Genomic DNA, 7,315 nt, shown 5'->3' with positions numbered 1-7,315 from the left:
ATGTGGGCCCGGGGGTCGGGTTTTGGTGATTTTGGGATTTATGCTATGAATTGATTATTTTCACTTGGGCTTCGTTCCCTTAACATATTTTGACATCGTGATTCTAATTTTGGATAGATTCGACGTGAGTGGAGGCCGATTCGAGGGGCAAAGGCGTCGCGGGCTAGAGTTTGGACCGGATTGAGGTGAGTAATGATTGTAAATGTTGTCCTAAGGGTATGAAACCCCGGATTGCACATCGTTGTGCTATATTGAGGTGACACACATGCTAAATAACGAGCGTGAGGTCGTGCATTGTTGGGGATTGTGACTTAGTCCATCCCGAATGATTGTTTTACCGCGTATTTGATCGAAAATTGTTTGTTATCATCATGTTTTGGGCTGAATGCCATATTTGGGCCTCGTGCCAACTATTTGAACCCTTAGGGGATTTCTACTGATATATTCTCACTGTTTTGACTTTATACTTGTACTCAGTCATGCTATATTCTACTGTTTTCATAACTCAGCCATGTTTACTCTGCTTTAACATTTAAATGATATTTTAAATGATATTTTGGGCTGAGCACCATGTTTTACTATTGCCCGAGTGGCTTGTGAGATTCTGACTGGGTAAGGCCGAGGGCCTATGTTGTGAGGAAACACTGATTGTGATTTTGAGGCCGAGGGCCTGCGATTTGTACACCAAGAGGTGGCTTGTTGATATGAGGTTGAGAGCCTAGTGATGATACCACGATATGGCTTGATATTGCACTTGGGTCGTAAGAGGCCCCTCCAGGAGTCTACACACCCCCAGTAAGCGCGGGTACCCATTGTGATGTGAGATATAGCCCGAGGGGCTGGTGTTGTTCTATGATATTGCTCGAGGGGCGATCATTTATGTGTTTATCTTTCCTATTTGCCTGTCATTTACCTGCTTAATTCTTCAAAATGCATTTCATGAAGTTTAAACTAAACTAAAATGACTTTACATATCTTCACTGATTCACTGTTTTTTTACTGGCTTCTACTGCTTCATTATAGCCTCTAATGTGCCTTACGTGATTTCATATTTCTCAGTCTTTATTTATGATTATTACTCACTAAGTTGGAGTACTCACTTTACTCCCTGCATCCGGTGTGCAGATTCAGGCACTTCAGGTCCCGCTAGCGAGTGTTGATCCTTCCAGCTCAGGCGGATTCGGAGATTCTCTAGGTAACTGTCGGCGTTCGCAGCCCAGAGCTTCTTCCCTTATCTTAATTTCTCTATTTTAGCTCTGTATTAGACTATGTAGACTCTTCAGACTTGTAGTATATTGATAGATGCTCATGATTGGTGACACCCCGATGTCGGGCTGTGTTGTTTCCGCAAATTTTATTATTCACCGTATTTTAGGATTTTATTATGTTTAATGACTTAATTTGTACTACTTTAAATTTCTTAAAATGAATTGGGAATGTGTCGGCTGGCCTTGTCTTCGCGAGAGGCGCCATCACGGCCGGGTCCGGGTTTAGTGGCGTGACAACATACCCGGAACCAAAAGGTCATCCAACTTTATAACTGATCGGATCCTCATTCTAAATTAAGGTATGACACTAATAGAAAAGAAGTCACGCCAGCGTGCACTTCCCAGAAGATTTAGAAGACTCAGAGAGAAGAAGGTTTTCGTAACAGTTTTATATACAGTTCGAACAATATCAAAGCGGTAAAAGAAGCATTTAGCACATTAGGCTCTAACACCTAAAAATCACATAATAAACAAAAGCCAACTACAACAGACTTTCTAGCTTGATTTCTGAACCTTGAACCAGAGATTCTGGATTCTACTCCCCAGCAGAGTCGCCAAAGTTGTCACACCTCCTTTTTTCCGAAAGGAATAGAGAGTTTTTCCAATCAAAGTGACATTAATCGAAATGGGATTATTAATTTAATTCAGAGCTGCCACATGGAATAATTAATGATATCCCAAGTCGATGGTTTATTTTAAAATCCCAAATCAAGGAGATTGACTCTATTTTTTTGGTTCGCGAACACAGAAGACCGGGTAAAGAATTCTATTAACCCGGAAGAAGGTGTTAGGTACTCCGAGTTCCGTGATTTTAGCAGGTTTGCTCAACTATTAATAACTGGCCTAATTATCTGATTAATTACATGCTTTAAACTTATTGTGTATTTTTATCTTCTAACCGCATTTAATTAATTATTTAAATGCTTTTGTACTTGTGGAAATTATTTGAACAAGTTGTGATGTCACGCACTTATTATTTTTGTACACATTGCGAATCGCATCACGTGAAACGCACCTGCAATCTACAACATGCCGATTTTATTATTATCCTAAGTTGTGGTCGAGTCGTGTGAAACGCGCACTCGAATTGGGATTTACGTATCATGACCACGCCACTGGAATTGTACTCATAGTCACGATGTTTTATCAATCGTGCCTAAAGCAATCTACGGTATTCATGAATTGATTAGCTTTCCTAAGACTTAAGACTAAATGTGAAAGCCCGAATTTATGGGATGATCGTGAGAAGGAATTACATTCACACTAGTCAACTAAGTTAAGTGGGATTTCTACTTTCACGAAATTATACGGCAATTACACCTTATTGGCTTATATCTAAGAATTCACGTGAATTGGATTAGTTATGAAAATTGCTAAGAACTGGTGAGCAAGTGTGGTTGATGTTCATGTTCAAGTCCCACATAAAGGAAAGTTCTAATCATTAAACTATCTATCGCTCAGACTTTAAATACCCAGATAATAAAATTGTGGGAATAAATTAAAGACCCAATCTTTAAACCTTGCGATGGTAAAGAGTCGAAACAGATACAACACTTAACCGTAGGAAGGAATTGACACAAAAAATAATAAAATCTGCCTTGCTTTACATAATAGCGGCACAATATATGATTCAAATAACATCATTGACACAGTAATCCTATATTACATACATAATTGTCATAATAAATTACAGTCTTCCTTGGATCCAAATACACCCTAATAGTGCATCGATGGTTTCAACATTCACTTTAGATTAGAAACAACAAACTTTTAAACACATCTTCAAAATCCCATTCTTTAGCTTTACCTACTCATCACATATGTAGACAAACTATAGTAGCTTTATGTTTAGAGCTATTGCTAAAGCTGCAAGATTTAAACAAAACTTCAGACATCATTCAAGATTATCAATCAAGTCAAACATTAATTACTCATACTTAGTTGATCAAATTTTCATAAGTGTCATATTTCAAAGCTACTTTAATGTTTCTACTCATGATTGAAACAAAAAGTCCATTAAATCACACACTAAAATAGCAACAAACAAATATTCAAAGATCAAACAAGAGTAGAAGCATTTCTATTCATTTGATAAGAATAAAAATACAAAGTGATCTTAGTACTGACCTAGTTAAGCAAGAAAGCACCAAGATATCCAGATAAGAACAGAATCTTATTCAAACTGGAAGCTCAGTAGTAATTTTCAACAGTGAAACCCAGGTCTCAACAGTTAATCAAATTTATAAAACTCAAAAGAAATGAAGCTGGAAGACAGAATAAGAAAAGATTGGAACTTTCTCTATATTTTGTATTTCTGTCTCTAAATTGGAATTTTCAGATTGTTTTCTTCTTCAGAGAAATCCATGAGGATGAGAGTGTATGGGTGTTTTTTCTCCCCAGAACAATATAAAATCCAGTACCTTATATAAAGTGTGTGATTTGTAGAAAAAGGGAGAGGATAGAAAGGAATCCTGTCAGCTAAAAATTAGGGGAGGGAATCTTTCTAAAACTGAAAATGGACAGCTATCCAATTCAGACTTTCTATATTATTTTAATTAAAACTTTTAACTTCTGAAAATTCTCCTTTTACTCCAATTTTGACCTAGTTTTTCTTATCTTTTTGCATTATAGTCCCTTCTACTGTATTCTAGAACCTTCCAGCTGTTACAGATAATATTCCTTCATATTTAATTCCTAAAGTGCCCTCTAAATGTCCTGCTAATTGCCAATCATCAGTATTCTAAACCTATATCGAATGGATTTTATTATTAAGCATTAATCTAATCCTAAAGATAACAGAAGCAAAAGACAACAATTAGCAAGATCAAGAAAAAAAACTCAGCCAAAAGGATTGAATTATCGAACACACATTTTGTGACCTAACAAACATACATATTCATTACCGACACAATTAAACTTTATAAGAAGTCCTACAGTGTTGAGATTAGGAAGCTAATTATTAATCAAAAGGATTAATTATTTCTATTTTCGACAGAGATAAGGTAAAAGGATATGAATATGAGGAAACAAATTGAAATTAAAGAGAAAAATGATGAGAGTTATACATGCGGGCACTATACGATTGAAAACGATTTGGAAGAAAAATGGGCCGAAAAAACTCAAACGGATTCTTTGGCTTCGAAATGAATCGAAGCTAACGTAAATAGATTGCTCTCATTAAGAGCAATTGATTCATGTGAGTTTCGAGCCAAAACGCATGGTAAATCATGAAAAATCAGAGAGCCAACTTAGCTCATTTTTTCTTGAATTTTAGATCTGTAATATGCTGATTTTGGTGAAGATTTCAGAGAAAATGGTAAGGGGTTTGATTGGGGTGGAGTTGGAGATTATGGGGTGTCAATTTGAAGTGGTTTGAAGTAGCGCCACCGCCATAAGGCAATTTTCAGCGGAGGCTTCTTCAAATTGTGAGAGAGACGAGGGGGGTGGGGAAATGAGGGGCGTCTCTGGGGTTTTGGGGGGGAATCAGACAGTTATAAGGGTGGAATTGGATGAGTTCCTAGCCGTAGGATCAAGTTAAGTGAATGGCCAGGATCAAAGTTACTAGAAATGGCGTCGCTTTGGGTATTAGGGGAGCTGGACCGGTTTGGACTCATGGGGATTGGGTTGGGTGGATGTTTGGACTGGTTAGGTTTTGGGCCAAATAAATTGCTGGACCAATTAACAAATGACGGTTGGTTAGGTTTTTCTTTGATTTTTAAATCCCAAGTAATTAAATCCTAAATTAAGACCTAACTTAAATTAACAATGTTAATTCTATTTATCTATTAACAAATGCATGGAAAAATAAAAAAAAATATTTTATTTAATTTTTATGTACTAATTCTTACAATCAAGAGTAATCAATTCCTAAAAATGCGAATTAAATCTAAGATGGTATGAAATAAAAATGTGATAATATTTACGAATTTTCATAATTTTAAGCTATTAAATATGCATGAAAATACAGCTAAATGTGAACAAATAATTTAAAAGAAAATCTTAAATTCTATAAATTCAAAAACAATTAGAACAATTTATTTTTGTGTGGATTTTGTAGGAATGTATTCTGTAAGGCAAAAATTACGTGCTCACACTGGTTCTTGAGAGTAAAATATATACTTCTTGCTATCCTGTCATTAAGGAGTGTTGCTAGACGCCACCCGTGATTAGTATATTGATTTGATAAATTTAATACCGGCTTAGTATTTAACCTATGGGGTGTCACACTAACGAGTGTCTTGATATTTGTCAAAGTATAAATTATTGTATTATTTAATAATTGAATTAAAGAATTTAGTTAGTCAAATAAATTAAATTATTAGTCCAGATAAAATATTATTATATTCTTTGCTAGCACAGAGGAAATAATTAATATTGTAAAAAATTTATGTTTGCTATTTGGAATAAAAAAATTAAATCATCTCTCTCTCTCTCTCTCTCTCTCTCTATTATATATATATACACACACACACACACGTGTGACTAGCACCCGGGCCATACTTGTCAAGCACCAACGTACATTTTATCTAACCTTTCTTATTATTTTTAAGGGTCGACATGATCAATATAAATGGTAGATATGGATCATGAACAACCAACAATGAAAGATACTGGCATGAACATACTTAATATGGAATAACCAGACAATCAGGAAACTATATATAAGGTACGAGCTACCACACTGCCATGAAAGACTATACAACAAAAATCAGCTGACCAGGCATACCAAACTATACATGAGTCGACACATGTCAATGAGCCTCTAAAAGAACATAAGTGCTGCAACATAGCCGGAACAAGGCCCCGACATACCCATAATGTCTATAACAAAAATGCATACCAGGCAAGTCCGAAAATCTCACCAATAACTGCTGAACTAGGAAGCCTACTGTGGTGGGGGAGTTGCGTCTATCCGTCTATCAAGACTTGCAGCACGACATACAGTGTCCACAAATAAAAAGGACGTCAGTACGAATAAAGTACTGAGTATGCAAGGTAGGAAAGCATAAGTATGAACAGTAATGTGAATAAGGATAGAGAATATACAACCTGTAACGTCTGGGTACCTCTGTGGGCTACTGACATAAAATGCATGATACAGACATATATATATATATATATATGATATAGACATATATATATATACATAAACTTTTAAAACACATGCCTCTGTGGGCATCATCATCACATATCGTACCCGGCCTCAAAGAGGACTCAGTAAAAACGTACCCGACCATCATAAGGCTCGGTAGAATCGTACCCTACAACGTGGAGCTCGGTAAAACCCAACTGATCAGTGGTTGCACAATAGGTGTCGTACCCAGCCTTCTATAGTGCGGATCGGTAGAGTAAAATAGATACATATATGTAATGCATGCTGGACTCATTGGAATTACATTCTGAACCTTTCAGAGTGACGTAAGGTCAGTATCCTCTGGACACGTTATTAGGACTAACTCTTCATCATGAATCTTATAAGAATCAGGAAGTACCAACAACATTGATAACATAAGAATAAGAGAAGCAACATCAACATCAATCGCTCTATAAGAAGGGAAACAATATAAGTACTGCTAGCTTTTAAGAGTAGAGTATCTTTAGAAGCTCGTTCATTACATTATGTACAATCGGAGTCGTGCAAAAGAATCAAAGGGATAGCCTCACATACCTTGTATATACTTCCCAACCTCAAGCTATGCAAATGTCACGACTCCTTAGTCTACAATAGGAGAAATGACACTATCGTTAACGTTTAAGCGTCGTAACTATTATGTACCGACCACAACCTATTTTACGATGAAACGGACAGCACATCCCCTATTTATATGAATTCCCCCAAGTGAAAACAATCACCAAACAGCCCAAACAACATCAATATTAATCATATTGAGCCTCCCAAAACAGTCCACCAACCGACAACATTACTACCGATCCTTTCGATATATATTTCACAAGTTCTAGCTTCAATGACTTAGCTGCAACTTGGATAATCTTAAATACATGTAGAGTAAGAGGTTCCTTACCTTTAGGAAGAAAGAAAAACTCCA

General features: G+C 36.3%; 1 long non-coding RNA gene across 1 annotated transcript; it reads right to left on the bottom strand.

Moving 5' to 3' along the window:
- Nucleotides 1-2,756: 2,756 nt before the first annotated feature.
- LOC107818833 (uncharacterized) lies at nt 2,757-3,668 on the bottom strand. The gene is made up of 2 exons (XR_001655520.2): nt 3,396-3,668; nt 2,757-3,134 (listed from the first exon to the last, which is right to left on the bottom strand). It is a non-coding gene; the product is annotated as an uncharacterized LOC107818833 (long non-coding RNA).
- Nucleotides 3,669-7,315: the final 3,647 nt, after the last annotated feature.

Source organism: Nicotiana tabacum, chromosome 22 (assembly GCF_000715075.1).
Source record: "Nicotiana tabacum cultivar K326 chromosome 22, ASM71507v2, whole genome shotgun sequence".
In the NCBI taxonomy this organism is placed as follows: domain Eukaryota; kingdom Viridiplantae; phylum Streptophyta; class Magnoliopsida; order Solanales; family Solanaceae; genus Nicotiana; species Nicotiana tabacum.
Note: the sequence above shows the minus strand (reverse complement) of the source record. Positions and strands in the feature narration are given on the sequence as shown.